This window comes from Notamacropus eugenii, chromosome 6 (genome assembly GCF_028372415.1).
Source record: "Notamacropus eugenii isolate mMacEug1 chromosome 6, mMacEug1.pri_v2, whole genome shotgun sequence".
Classification (NCBI taxonomy): Eukaryota; Metazoa; Chordata; class Mammalia; order Diprotodontia; family Macropodidae; genus Notamacropus; species Notamacropus eugenii.
The window spans coordinates 31418423-31434085 of NC_092877.1; the positions used below are offsets into that span (position 1 = coordinate 31418423).

General features: G+C 37.8%; 1 pseudogene; it reads left to right on the forward strand.

Annotated features, from left to right (window-relative positions):
* Positions 1-3208: 3208 nt before the first annotated feature.
* On the forward strand, positions 3209-4017 carry LOC140512692 (small ribosomal subunit protein eS4-like; annotated as a pseudogene).
* Positions 4018-15663: the final 11646 nt, after the last annotated feature.

Below are 15663 nucleotides of genomic sequence, written 5' to 3' on the forward strand. Positions count from 1 at the left end.
ATTCAACCCAGGACATTCATAAGAAAAGTTCCATTATCTAAGACAATGTCTGAGTTAATGGGCCTCATCATTAGTGAGCTGCACCTGACTGGCAGTTTTTGATACACAAGAAAAAGGTATTCTTAGAGAAGAAAAGAGAGTGTCTGGTCTCCAACTTTGGGCTGCATCTCTTACATTAGCCATAAGTATGACTCCTTAGGTTTCAAAAATTCCATTTCATATGATTTCTGTGGAAACAAAATTCAATTATCCCTTACACTCTTATCTGAAGTCAAAAAGAGCAAAGAACGCTTTATCCTGCCTGATATGTGTTATCATCAAGGACCAGTTGGATGCTGTTATACTTATGTCCCAGCTTTTTCCTTTTGTAGCACATTTCTATAATCAGGGAAAATGCTCAGTAGAAGATACGAGCACAATACAAGTCTGTAATATCTTACAGTTTTCTCTCTGAATTGGTAGCTATTCCACAACCCAAACAGCTGAGTAAATGAAAATTTGGCCTAGTCAGCTGCTTGTTGCTAGGAACATATATATTTCTATATAAATCAAGGTGCTTAAATGATTGAAAATTATGATAATAATTGGGTATAAGTGGGCAACAGTTTGTGGGACCAAGTTGTTATTTTATTCATTATTAAAACTAAATCAGAAATATCTTCAGTTTTGTTTTGAACAAAACAAACTGAAGGCAATCAGTTTTCTTGTAGGAGAGTGACTTCACCAATCTTTTATGTTACATCAATGGAAAAGCTTATATTATTTGAGTTTAGTATTTAATGTGGAGATAAACCCTGATTGTACTGTTTTGAAATTCATTATTTAAGTGTCATCCCTAGTCTTTACCTGTGATGGAAGTTAGCTGGTTAATTTTAGGTAAATTTATTTGAGTATCAGATGTCATCATCTAATAAAAAGTGTTCCACACCCTGTTTTTGGGGGGTGAGGATTAGAGCCATAATCTCTCTCTACTGCTCCCTGGGAAGGCTTTTAATAATTAAAGTGAAGTAGAACGCATTTAAATGAAGTGCCTGCCATTTAAAGTTGGAATTCCAGAATCATTAACAGTTAAAAAGAAAATAACGAAGTAAACAACTGAGTGAAGATGTTGAGAAAGCAAGATCAAGTAAATGCCAATGTAGTTTGGAAGGGTTTAAAACTTGTGCCTTCTGTGGGTTTTAAAAATATTTAATTTGTATTTGAGTATCTTACATATATCAGCGGATCACTAGCCCTTTAGCTTGTTGTTAACAATGTTTATGTCAGGTGTGGAGTTTAGGTATTTGTGACCTAAATGGTACTGAAACCTTGTGTTGAGATCTGTTTTTCAAAAGATTTTAGAGGATACATCTAAGGAGTCTCTACAAATTATTTTGAGCCAGGGATGTCAACCTGCTGAAGAGCTAAGTCTGAAGACAGGATATTTTCCAGACTGACCCAGGAAAAGATGCCTCCAGGGACCAGACCACTTAGTGGGACATTGGGAACTGGAGGTAAAATGTGCAGGAGAACTGAACCTGGCATTTTTATATTGATCATTATTTGGCAAGTTTATATTTGGTCATTATGGCATTACTTTGATCTATTACTTTATATTTGCTGACTGAGTTTCTTGGTGACTGCTGATCTGCCTATCTCCCCCTTGTTTGTGATTGTCCCTTAGCCTAGAAAGGCTGAACTTTTCACTGTGTGCCTTGTCTCTTGAGGATAACTTCTAACCTCTTGCTAGCCCCCAAAACATGATTCTCTCTGGTCGGTCTTCAGGAGGGTCTATCAAATGCGTGCAGGTGCTCTGTAATGACTATACTATACATTAGAACTTGCCTTATTTGCCAAAGAGCAGGACAATGGAGTTATATAGCAAACAACCAGCCAGTTAGAAGGATTTCCAAGGCTCAGAGCTGCTTGATGTACCAGTGTGAATCACTTGACCAGTGAATCCTGGCTGGATTTGGAGATGCCTGTAGCTACCAGAAACCCTAGAACCAGCCTTGATCAGCTCAAGGACAATCTTGATCAGCTCAACAGAAACCTTGAGCAGAAGCTGCAACCTCAAGACCTTGCTCAGGACATTCCAAACACCTCACTGCCTGACTTATTGTGTCTACAGATGTCCTCTCCCTGAGGAGCGTCTAGAAAATTTATCATCCCAACCTGTTCCTACTCCCTTTTGAGCAACATAAGAACCCCTTCTACTTTCTTGCTCCCTTTGTACAACCTTCTGTACCCTACAAGTCTTTTTCTCATACTAAATGCATTTTATTGAGCATCAGACTCTGCTTTGTTTTTCTTATGGGCCTGGGGGTCAATTGTAAACAATTCAGTCCTGAGAGATGGGTACTGAGAGACTCTAAAGAAATCATAGCCCTTGGGGGTAACTAGAATTCAGAAGGGTGGGATCCCATGGTCCTTCTACAGAGGACAGGGTTCATTGAGTGGGAGTGGGTAGAAATGGACTTCAAGATCAGAGACTTGAAGGAATTCACCCCAATACCTCTATACTTTGTACATCCCAGAGGAATGACATTTCTGTGAATGAGAAAGGGGTGAGACAATATCTATAAGGCAATAAGATGAAAACTGTTTAGGAGATTAAAATTGTGTATTTTTTAAAAGCTTAACTGCCTGAGGAACACATAGAGTCTCAAGAAGCAATCCACCAGCCTAGAGATCATGAAGCAATGACAAAAATTCAGACTAAACAGAAGAGGAAGAGTCTAAATAAAGAGATCGTGATAAAATTTTCCTTTAGTTTTTTTATTATTTGGGAGGGGGAAGAAGTGACAGAAAAAAAAACACAGGGTGCGAAAAAATGATGGGAGAAGAGGAACAAAGTGAAAATCTAGCTAGCTGTGAAAAGAAAAGAAGGGGGGAAGGAGGGAAATAGCTCCCTACATCAAGAAAGAAAGTCAAAGAATGATCAAATGAAATAATCTATGGAGAGGCGGAGCCACGATGGTGAAGTAAAAATAGAAATTTGCCTGAGCTTTCCCCCCAACCTCACCAAATATCTTTTAAAAATAACTCTAGGCTTCCTCGTGGTTATTAACTGGGAGGTCTGGCAAGTTCTGGAGTGACTCCCTTCCTTGCGTATTGTGTGGACCGAGGCCACATTGCCTCTTTTGGTAGAGAACCAGGCTGGGGTCTGAATCTACTCCCGACTGAGAACTCGGGAGACCCCAGACTCATCCTGCCGGCGCTCCTGATTCCAATCACAGCACAGTTATGGCTTGTGGTCCCAAGAAGCATCTGAAACGTGTGGCAGCCCCAAAGCATTGGATGCTTGATAAATTGACTGGAGTTTTTGCTCCTAGACCCTCCACAGGCCCCCATAAGCTGCAGGAGTGTCTCCCCCTCATCATCTTTCTTAGAAATAGACTCAAGTATGCCTTGATGGGAGATGAGGTTAAGAAGATCTCTTTGCAGCAGTTCATCAAGATTGATGGCAAAGTCCGTACTGACATTACCTACCCTGCTGGCTTTATGGATGTCATCAGCATCGATAAGAGAGGAGAGCATTTCCGTTTGGTGTATGACACCAAGGGTCATTTTGCTGTGCATCACATCACAGCTGAAGAGGCAAAATATAAATTGTGCAAAGTGAGAAAGATCTTTGTGGCTACAAAAGATATCCCACATCTGGTAACCCATGATCCCCGTACTATCCGTTATCCAGACCCTCTAATCAAAGTGAATGACACTGTCCAGATTGATTTAGAGACTGGTAAGATCACTGACTTCATCAAATTTGATACTGGCAACCTATGTATGGTAACTGGTGGTGCTAATTTGGGTCGAATTGGTGTGATCACCAACAGGGTGAGAGACATCTAGGCTCTTTTGATGTTGTCCATGTGAAGGATGCCAATGGCAATAGCTTTGCCACTAGGCTTTCAAACATTTTTGTAATTGGCAAAGGTAACAAGCCTTGGATCTCTACCTGGTGGAAAAGGCTTGCGCCTCCCCATGGCTGAAGAAAGAGATAAGAGATTGGTGGCCAAACAGAGCAGTGGATAAATGAAGATGAGGACTAATGGCATATATCAGATAAAGCTGTTACAACATGGAAAAAATTTCCTTTTGTTAATTTTGGTAATTGATACTATTGTAGGTAGTCATCTATTTTCTATCTTGTAAGATTTATTGGAATATAGCTGTGTGAGCTCTTTTTCTTTAATAGTTTATATTTTCTTGGTCAACTTTAGGTTTATTATAGTTTAATAAAAGCATATATTTCTGCCTTTTCTAATTTGTTGGCTTTTACAAAGTAGTCTGAAATTAATATTTATGAGCATTCTATATGCATTTGAAAAGAATGCCCATTCCCTGCTTATCCTATTTAGTTCTCTCTATGTAATTTGCGATTCTAATGTATTTAAGTAAGTTCAGATCAAATATTTAGTTTTAACTTCTTTGTTGTGTTTATCATTCTGAAGATGGAATGTTGATATCTATTATATTCTTGTCTTTTTTCTTGTATCACTGTTATCCTTCCTTTTCATATTTTAGTATTTGTGTTTGGCTCAAATAAAGTGAGAATTATTGCATAACAAAAAAATTTAAAAAAACAAAATAAAATAAAAAATAAAAATAAACTCTAAACCAGAGCTTCCCAAAATATTTGACCTACTGTCCCTTTAAAACAATTACTCAGCTCTTCCCTGAAAATCTTCTTTCTTTAACCCTTTAATGTATTTTTTATAATTTCAACCATTTCAAAAATTATTTTTTTTAAAAAATGACACATCTTAAATTCAATAATTTGTTGTAAATTTGTTCAGCTTTTCCTGCATTGAAATTTTTATTGCACAATGTTGTATCATGTAGCAGTGTAGTATCATACTGTAAACAAGTTATTACATGCACATATTTCAACCCCTGCATGCTGAACTTCCCAACAAACAGGCTCACCTTCCAACACTGACTTGTTAAGAGCTGTCAGCTGACTACCACTGATTCATTATGATTTGCATTTTATGTGTTTATTTGGAAAATAATGTAATCACTATGACTTTTTAACTCTGTTACATAACAGGTAAAACATATATGAACCATTTTTTTTAAAATTTCTTCTCTTCTTTCCTTATGTTTCCCTTTTGCCCTTATTTTATTCAATATCCTCTAGTTGCACCTGAGGTTTCTACCATCCCCTGATTTGTTCCAGCACCCATCAATGGGCAGTCTCACTTACTTTGGGAACCCCTGCTTGAGGCTAAACAAATTCTAGAGCAGCAGAATCCACAAAAAAAGATGAAGTGAAACTAATTTCCAGCCTAAGATAACTGGAAAGGTCAATTGGAAATTGCACCAGGGTGAGCAGTACATTGCAAACTGAGCCAGTGCAAATCCAACCCCAGCAAACCTGGAGCAGGCTATGGGCGTGACTGTATCACTGGCAGCAGTGGTAGTTCCCAGACCTCTCTGCCCACAGATGCCAAAGTCAACTTAAAAGGCCAGCAGGGAAGGTCTGTTGCACCTAGGTGAGAGTGAAGCATAGTACAGCACAGAGTACATCAGTACAGTTCCTTCAGCAAACCAAAAGCTGCCCTTGGGAGTGACTCAAACAGAAATGACAGCAGTTGCTTCCAGAGCTCTCAGAACACAGATGGTAAGGGGGCTGAACAAATAGTCAAATGGAGATAGTCAAAAGGGGTCTTTTTGTTAGCACTGAGGCACAACTCCATTACTTTCTCCATACTTGGATCTGACTTGTAGTCCTGGGTAATGAGGAGCACTAGCATAGCACAGCATGTGGAAGCCATAGAGGTGAGACACTCCTCAAAGTTCCAGAGCAGAAAAGAGTGCTTGTGGTCACTCACAGATCAGAACATAGGCCAGGAGAATAGTAGACATCTCTCCATAGATCATACTACTTTGGAAGAACTGAAAACTTACAGGTCCCTAGAAGTATCTCTGAAAACAGTTACAGAAAAATGCTGAAGCTTGAGACAGTGCACGCTCCACCCTGGAAGCAGAGTCCCACTTTAACAAAGAGTTAAAATTCAAGTAATAAGCTGGGGAAATAGTAAACAATGGGAAAAACCTCTGACTCTAGAGAAGTTACTGTGGTGACAAGGAAGATCAAAAGACACATTCAGAAGAAGAAAAAAAAGTCAAAGCTCCTATATCCAAAGCCTCCAATAAAAATATGGTTTAGTCTCAGGCCATGGAAGAGCTCAAAAAGGATTTTGACAATCAAGTAAGGCAGCTAGAGGAAAATTTTGGAAGAAAAATGAGAGTAATGCAAGAAAATTATGAAAAATGAGTCAACAACATGACTAATGTGAAAATGTGTTTAATATGAATGGATATGTAGAGCCCATATCAGATTACATGCCATTTTGGGGAAGGGGAGGAGAAGAAAGGAAAGAAATTTAAAAAATCAATATTTTATGGAAGTGAATGTTGAAAACTAAAAATGAATAAATTTTTAAAAAAGAAAAGAAAAAAATGAGTCAACAGCTTGGTAAAGGAGACACAAAAATACTGAAGAAAATAACACCTTAAAAACCAGAGTAGGACAAATGGTAAAAGAGATTCAAAAAGCCAATGAAAAAAGAATGCCTTCAAAAGCAGAATTGGCCAAATGGAAAAGGAAATACAAAGGCTCACTGAAGAAATTAATTCCTTAAAAATTAGAATGGAACAAATAGAAACTAGTGACTTTATGAGAAATCAAGAAACAATAAAACAAAACCAAAAGAACGAAAAATAGAATACTACATAAGATATTTCTTTGCAAAAAAGGAACTGACCTGGAAAATAGATCCAGGAGAGATAATTTAAAAATAATTAGACATCCTGAAAGCAATGATATAAAAAAATCATCTTTAAAGAAATTATCAAGGAAAACTTCCTTGATATTTTAGAACCAGAGGATAAAATAGAAATTGAAAGAATTCACTGATCATCTCATGAAAGAAAACCCAAAATGAAAACTGCCAGGAATATTATAGCCAAATTCTAGAGTCTCCAGGTCAAGGAGAAAATATTGCAAGCATCCAGAAAAAAACAATTTAAGTATTGTGGAGCCACAATCAGGATAACACAAGATTTAGCAACTTCTATATTAAAGTTTAAGAGAGCTTGGAATATTATATTCTGGAGACAAAGGGGCTAAGATTGCAACCTAAAATCATCTACTCAGCAAAACTGAGTATAATCCATAAGGGGAAAATGGAAATTCAATGAGATAGAGGACTTCCAAGCATTCTTGATGAAAAGATCAGAGCTGAATAGAAAAAACTGACTTTCAAATATAAGACTCAAGAAAAGCATAAAAAGTAAACAAGAAAGGTAAATCATTAGGGATTTAATAAGTTTGAATTATTTACATTCCTACATGAGATGATATTTGTAACTCATAAGATATTTCTCATTATTAGGGTACTTGGAGTATACACAGAGGGTACAGGTGTCAGTTGAATATGAAGGAATGGTATCTAAAAAATATAATTAAGGGTTGAGAGAGGAATATACAGGGAGAAAGTGAAAGGGAGAGGTAGAATGGGTTAAATTATCTGATATAAAAGAGACAAGAAAAAGCTTTTACAGTGGAGGAGAAGGGGGGATTTGTGAGGGAGTGAGTGAACCTTACTGTCATCAGAATTGGCTCAAAGAGGGAATAATACATTCATACACACACACACACACACACACATACACACATACACACACACACACACACACACACACACACACACACCTAATTGGGTATGGGAATCAATCTTACCCTACAGGAAAGTAGGAAAGGAAATGGATAAGAGGAGGGAGGAGTTAATAGAAGGAAAGGCAGATTGGTGGAGGGGGTAGTCAGAAGCAAAAACACTTTTCAGGAGGGACAGGGTGAAAGGAGATGGAATAGAATAAATGAAGGGGATAGGATGGAAGGAAATTGGCAATAGTAACTGCGAAAAAAAATTTGAAGCAAATTTCTTTGATAGAGCCTTCATTTCATAAACATATAGAGAACTGAGTGAAATTTATAAAAAATAAGAGCCATTCCCCAGTTGATAAATGATCAAAAGATATGATCAGTTTTCAGATGAAGTAAAGCTATCTATAACCATATGAAAAAGACTCTAACTCAATATTGATTGGAGAAATGCAAATTCAAACAATTTTAGATTGTCTAATAGGACACAAAATATAAATGACAAATGCTGGAGGGGATGTGGGAAAAATGAAATATTAATACACTATTGGTGGAGCTGTGAACTGATTCAACCATTCTGAAGAGCAATTTGGAACTATGTCCAAAGGGCTATAAAACTGAAGTGGACATTATTTCCCACCCTGGCCCCCCGGAGCCCCCTGGGTTGAGAAATGTCTGTTGAGTTTCTAGGGTGGGTTGGGCCTAGAGCCACTTTTTGTTGTGCCCCTTAGCCTAGTAGCCACTCTCTGTTGTGCTCCCTTGCCTAGCAGCACCTAGGAAGCCCTGTCAAAACTGTTCTGTGAAAAATGTGTGCTGTTGGAACCACAAGGCTGTACCAGGAAGTGCTAAGATGCTTAAAAGGCACACACACTCCTTGTTCGCTGCTGCCTCCTCTGAGGACAGCCGCCGGCTTATAAAGACGCTCCCAAATTCTCAATTGACTCTTATCTGTGCTTGTCTCAGTCTGTCCATTTCAAAACCATGCATACCTTTTTACTTAACAATACCACTGCTAGGTCTGAATCCCAAAAGAGATAAAAAAACAAACAAAAGAAGAATTTATCTGCACAAACAATATTTGTAAGAGCTGTTTTCTGGGAGGCAAAGAATTAGAAATTTAGGGGATGCCCATCAGTTGGGGAAGAGATGAACAACTTGTTGTATGTGATTATGATGGAATGCTATTATACTATAAGAAGTTATGAACATGATGCTTTCAGAAAAGCTTGAAAAGACTTACATGAGCTGATGCAAAGTGAAATGTACTGAGTACAAAATAATAGCAATATTGCAAGATGATCAGCTGTGAATGACTTAGCTATTCTCAGTAATACAATGATCCAAGGCAACACTGATGGATTTATGATGTCTGAATACAAATTGAAGCATACTTTTTTAACTTTATCTTTCTTCAGATTTTTTGTCTGTTTTCTTTTACATAACTATTATGGAAATACTTTGTATGACTACATATGTTTAATCTATATCAGATTGTTTGTCTTCTCAATGATGGGGTGAGAAGGGAGGAAGGAGAGGATTTGAAACTCAGTATTTTAAAAACAATGCTAAAACTTGTTTTTACATGTAACTAGGGGAAAATAAAATTATAAAGAATAAAAAAAGAAATAATCCATGAAAGGGACTGAAAAAGTCATAAGCTGGATCAGGATGAGGTTAAGAGATTCTGGGGGAACAGGGTTATCATAAGAGATATTTAGCCATTTAAATGTCAGATTGTGTAATGTTAATTAGAATTAAAGATCCTCCCTGTTCATTAATAGGCCTCACCTGGAGGCCATTAAGTGGAGCTTAATTAGGGGAGGCTTGTTTTGTAGGAAGGTCCATACCTTTTATTAATTAATGCAGCACTGGGTCACAAAGGTCATATCCTCTGGCTCTGAAAAGTGTATGTATACACTGAGGTGAGGTTTTGCTCTGGGGGTTTGGAAGAAGGTTTATATGCCAGATGAGACTCTGGGTAGTGGTTAAGCAGCCTACCACCCCCACTCTCCCCACACACATACACCCCTCTGAAAACCCAGATGTTGGTGCTTCTCTCTCTGTTAACTAACTATGTATATATGTAATGGTCAGACAGTTGGATCTGTCTGTTGGTCTGTGATGTATGTATTGCTTAAGGTCAGTTAGAAACCCTGCCTGTTGGTCATCATTTCTCTGCTTGTATTTTCTCTGTTGCTATATGTGATTAAAGAACATTGGTGACCCCTCAAAAGTTGTTTTCCCTTTAGAAAAGCAGATCTAAGAACCTGTGTTAGCAGGCAATCCTGGGTGTGTCCTATCTCATTGGAAAAAAGAAGGAAAGATATCCAGGAGCTGAGGGAAGCTGGCCAAGGCAAATTGAGTTTAAGATAAAGGACAATAGTAGGTTTCACTAACTGAACAGCATATAATGGGTTTTCTCAATTACATTGTCTTCTCACCATTACAAGAGAAGAAAGCACTCCTACTAACTCTTCTATAAGACAGAACCCTTAGACTTCATACATTCAGATTATCATAATGTCAACAGAGCTACTATTTAATAGGCAGTGATGTTGGTTTTCATCACCTTTCCATCAACTCTGTGCTTTATTCTGGTGGAGTGAGGCTCATGACTTTTCAGAATTCTATCTTACTTAAAAGAGCAACTGGTCCTTCAGTGGATGGAAAGATAAACCTGGAGGTATTGAGACCTGAATTCAAATCAGGCACTTGCTAGCTCTGTTCTACTCACAAGTCATTAAGAAGGAAATGGCAAACCACTGCAATACCTTTGCTGAAGAAAGCCCTGATGGGGTCATGAAGAGTCGACAAGACTGAAACATTACAAAAGCAATCAAGTCTTTAAAATCCAATCTACTTAGAAATCAAGACATAACCTTCATGATGTCATTTGTCCTCTTCAAGAAAGAAGGACCAAGAGCAGCAACTTGGGCTCTGCTGGTGGTCTCTACACAGAAAGATAAAGGACTTCCACAGCAGGTGTTGTGGATTAAAACTTTGTCACACGTATATGTTACATGCATGGCTCACTACAATTACTTCAAAAGTTTAAGCTTACTCCTCCCATGATTGTGGTGATTCCTTTATGTGAAAAGGAATGAACCAGGTTTTTTAGTAGAACATTTTCTAATAACAGCTGCCCTCTACACATCTAAAATGCCCATTCCAGCAGAAGCTGAGGAATGCTGATTTCCTCTGTTTCTTCTCCTTACATGTGACTGATCATTCCACAGAAACATTATTTTTAGTCATTTGGATTTCATAAGATATTTAGGGCTTTGCCCTGAGGCTGGGAAGCAGCATTTGAATCTCAGCCCCCAAGCTCTGGCTAGGCAGATCTGGAGGCGAGATGGGTGTGGAAAGGAAACTCAGAAGTCAAGTAACTGGCTGGGAAAATGCCCAGAAAAGGGAAAAAAAATAAGACCATAGAAAGCTACTTTCTTGGTGAGCAGATATCTCCTCCCATCCTTTCAGATGAGGAAGAACAATGCTTACCATCAGGGAAAGACATATAAGTCAAGGCTTCTGTATCCCAAACATCCAAAATAAATATTCAGTGGGCTCAGGCCATGGAAGAGCTCAAAAAGGATTTTGAAAATCAAGTTAGAGAGGTAGAGGAAAAACTAGGAAGACAAATGAGAGAGATGCAAGAAAAGTATGAAAAACAGAACAACACCTTGCTAAAGGAGACCCAAAAAAGTGCTGAAGAAAATAGCTCCTTGAAAAATAGGCTAACTCAATTGGCAAAAGAGGTTCAAAAAGCCAATGAGGAGAAGAAGGCTTTAAAAAGCAGAATTAGCCAAATGGAAAAGGAGGTTCAAAAACTCACTGAAGAAAATGGTTCTTTAAAAATTAGAATGGAACAGATGGAGGCTAATGACTTTACGAGAAACCAAGAAATCACAAAACAAAACCAAAAGAATAAAAAAATGGAAGATGATGTGAAATATCTCATTGGAAAAACAACTGACCTGGAAAATAGATCCAGGAGAGACAATTTAAAAATTATGGGACTGCCTGAAAGCCTTGATCAAAAAAAGAGCCTAGACATCATCTTCCATGAAATTATCAAGGAAAACTGCCCTGAGATTCTAGAACCAGAGGGCAAAATAAGTATTCAAGGATTCCACCAATCACCGCCTGAAAGAGATCCAAAAAGAGAAACTCCTAGGAACATTGTGGCCAAATCCCAGAGTTCCCTGGTCAAGGAGAAAATATTGCAGGCAGCTAGAAAGAAACAATTCAAGTATTGTGGAAATACAATCAGGATAACACAAGATCTAGCAGCTTCTACATTAAGGGATTGAAGGGCGTGGAATATGATATTCCAGAAGTCAAAGAAATTAGGACTAACACCAAGAATCACCTACCCAGCAAAACTGAGTATAATACTTCAGGGGAAAAAATGGTCTTTCAATGAAATCGAGGACTTCCAAGCATTCTTGATGAAAAGACCAGAGCTGAAAAGAAAATTTGACTTTCAAACACAAGAATGAAGAGAAGCATGAAAAGGTAAACAGCAAAGAGAAGTCATAAGGGACTTTGCTAAAGTTGAACTGTTTATATTCCTACATGGAAAGACAATATTTGTAACTCTTAAAACTTTTCAGTATCTGGGTAGTTGGTAGGATTACATACACACACACACACACACACACACACACACACACACAGCACAGAGTGAATGGAATAGGATGGGATCATATCTTAAAAAAATGAAATTAAGCAGTGAGAGAGAAATATATTGGGAGGAGAAAGAGAGAAATGGAATGGGGCAAATTATCTCTCATAAAAGGGGCAAGCAAAAGACTTTTCAGTGGAGAGAAAAAGTGGGGAGGAGAGAGAAAAACATGAAGGTTACTCTCATAACATTTGACTAAAGGAAGGAATAAAATGCACACTCATTTTAATGATATGAAAACCTATCTTACAATACAGGAAAGTGGGGGAGAAGGGGATAAGCAGGGTGGGGGGGATGATGGAAGGGAGGGCAATGGGAGGAGGGAGCAATTTGAAATCAACACTCTTGGGGAGGGACAGGATCAAAAGAGAGAATAGCATCAATGGGGGGGCAGGACAGGATGGAGGGAAATATAGTTAGTCTTATACAACATGACTATTATGGAAGTCATTTGCAAAACTACACAGATATGGCCTATATTGAATTGCTTGCCTTCCCAAAGGGAATGGATGGGGAGGGAGGGATGAAGAGAAGTTGGAACTCAAAGTTTTAGGAACAACTGTCGAGTATTGTTCTTGCTACTAGGAAATAAGAAATACAGGTAATGGGGTATAGAAAATTATCTGGCCCTACAGGAAAAAAAGAGAAGATGGGAACAAGGAAAGGGAGGGATGATAGAAGAGAGGGCAGATTAGTGATAGGGGCAATCAGAATACTCGGTGTTTTGGGGTGGGGGAAGGGGAGAAATGGGGAGAAAATTTGAAACCCTAAATTTTGTGAAAATGAATGTTAAAAGTTAAATAAATAAATTTTAAAAAATAAAATAAAAGAAATGCTGTTCCTAGCATTTCTCCTGGAGTTGTCAGGTAGCAAAATCCATCTCAATGGTTCCTTGGTCCTTTCTGAAGACACACTGGCTCTCAGATAGATGACCATCTTCCAAATGAAGGATCACCCTACTAAGGAGGACTTTGACAAGAATCTTGCCAGCAATGACTAAGAGAGAGACTCCTCACCCCCATGATTGTCACTGGATAATCTATTTCCTTTTCCGTCATAGAGATGGACAATGGAGACATGCTTGAACTCCTGGGGGATAACCTTCTCTTGTCTTATAACTCAGAAAATTTCAGTCAGCTTCTGTATTAGCAGTGAACCTTGTAAATATCAGCTGGAATAGAGGCAGAACCAGATAATTTGCCACAGGAGAGGAGTCTGATGACATTCAAAACCTCTTCTTCAATTGGAAATTAGGCTAGAGAGGAACTGACTTCAACATGAGGTATATGGTCAATGGCTTCAGTATTGATTGTTCATGGTCTGTTGAGAACACTACAAATTGTTGAGCCCATCTCCCCAGGATCACGTCCTTATCACTAATCAATGTGGCACCATCAGTCCTGAGTAGCTGAAATACACCATATGTGTCTTTGGCCCATGAATATCCTTCAGGGCATCATAAAAGCACTTTGATTTGTTACCATCAGCATAAAATTGAATTTCATCTGCCTTCTTACTGAACCAAGAATTCTGCATCTGTCTAAGCTTCACTTGTACTTTACTTTTGATGGAGCTAAATGCTTCCTTCTTTTGCAATGCTCTGCACCAAATCTCAGAAAGCTGCCAATTTCTTTTCTGTCCACCATTGGTAACCATATATTGGCTCAGCCTTCCCCTCAAGTTAGCAAAAAAACTATTCTGCTCAGGGAAGCTCTTGAATCTGTTGACATTAAGTATTCTGGTAGTCATCTTGCCTTGGGGTTGCTGCTTTTATTGAATGTGAATATTTAGCTTCTAGAGGATATGTCTATGATCCATCTAGCAGTCTTTGTCACTCTCACATCCTCTCTATCTGTTCTCCTTACAATGGCATAGTCTATTAAACGCCAATGTTTGCTAGGAGGGTGTATCCATGAAGTTTCTTTGCATTTAGGCAAACAGCACACATTGCTGGTAATGAGGTCATGAGATGCACAAATCTTCAGTAGTAAGTGCCCATTGCTATCGTGTTTCCCAACTCCGTTACTCTCAATGACTTTTTGCCATATCTGATGGTTTGTGCCTACTATGGCACTGAAGTCACCCAGAAATGCAAACATCTTTGCCAAGAAAACCCCAAATGGAGTCATGAAGAGTCAGACATAACTGAACAACCACAAATGCATATTGGGTATGCATTTGTAACTATATATATACATATATATGATACATATAGAGAGAGTGAAAAATCTAATACATCATATAAATAACCCAATCATTCTGCATGTATGACTCAACTTCCTTAGGAGAAAGTAGTTCCATCTTCAAACTATTAATCTAAGGGTTGCATTCAAATGATGCAAAAGGTATAGGAAGCATTTCTAGAGTGCACAAGATCTTTTTATATCCCTTATTGCCCAGATTGGGAGGCTCAGGATTTATTTCCTTTCCAACTTCTCCTTTCCAAGTTACAAAATTTCAAGTAGACATTCATCTTGGGGCTGCGCAGCAAGCTGTTAAGTCCTTGTTAATGAGTAACCTTGAAAAGAGGAATTCACTGCTAGGTCACTAAATTGATCCTCCAGGAAAATATAAAAGGTCCTACTCCAGAATACTTCACACAGTATCAAAATTTCATTCCTTTACCATACTCCACTACCTTTACTCAAAGCATGGTTTTTAATTTTTATTTAATTTTTTATGTATTATAAATTTATTATTATTTATTATAAAATTTTTATTATTTATTATACTTTATTAATTTTTATTTAATTTAATACTTTATTTTTCCAATTACATGCAAAAACAAATTTAACATTCTTTTTCAAATTGAGTTCCAAATTCTCTCCATCCCATTCATCTCTTTTCATTGAGAAGGCAAACAATTGACATAAGTTATACCTGTGTAGTCAGGTAAAATACAGTTCCACCTAGGTCATGCTATGAAAGAAAATGCAGAAAAAATGAAGTAAAGAAAAACCATCTGTTCTCTGAATTCAGGCTCCACCAGTTCTTTCTTTGGAAATGGACAGTACTTTTCATCATAAGTCCTTCAGATTTTTCTTCTATCATTATATTGTTGAGAAGAGCCAAGTTATTCACAGCAGATCACCGTACAATTCTGTTATTTTTATGTACAATGTTATAGCTCTACTCATTTAATTTTGCATCAGTTCATGTAAATTTTTCTGAGAGGGTCCCTTTCATCATTTCTTATAGCAAAATAGTATTCCATTACAATCCTATCCAACAGCTTATTCAGTCATTCCCCAGTTGATAGACATCCTCAATTTCCAATTTTTGCCACCATTAAAAGAGCTGCTATAAGTATTTTTGTATGTATAAG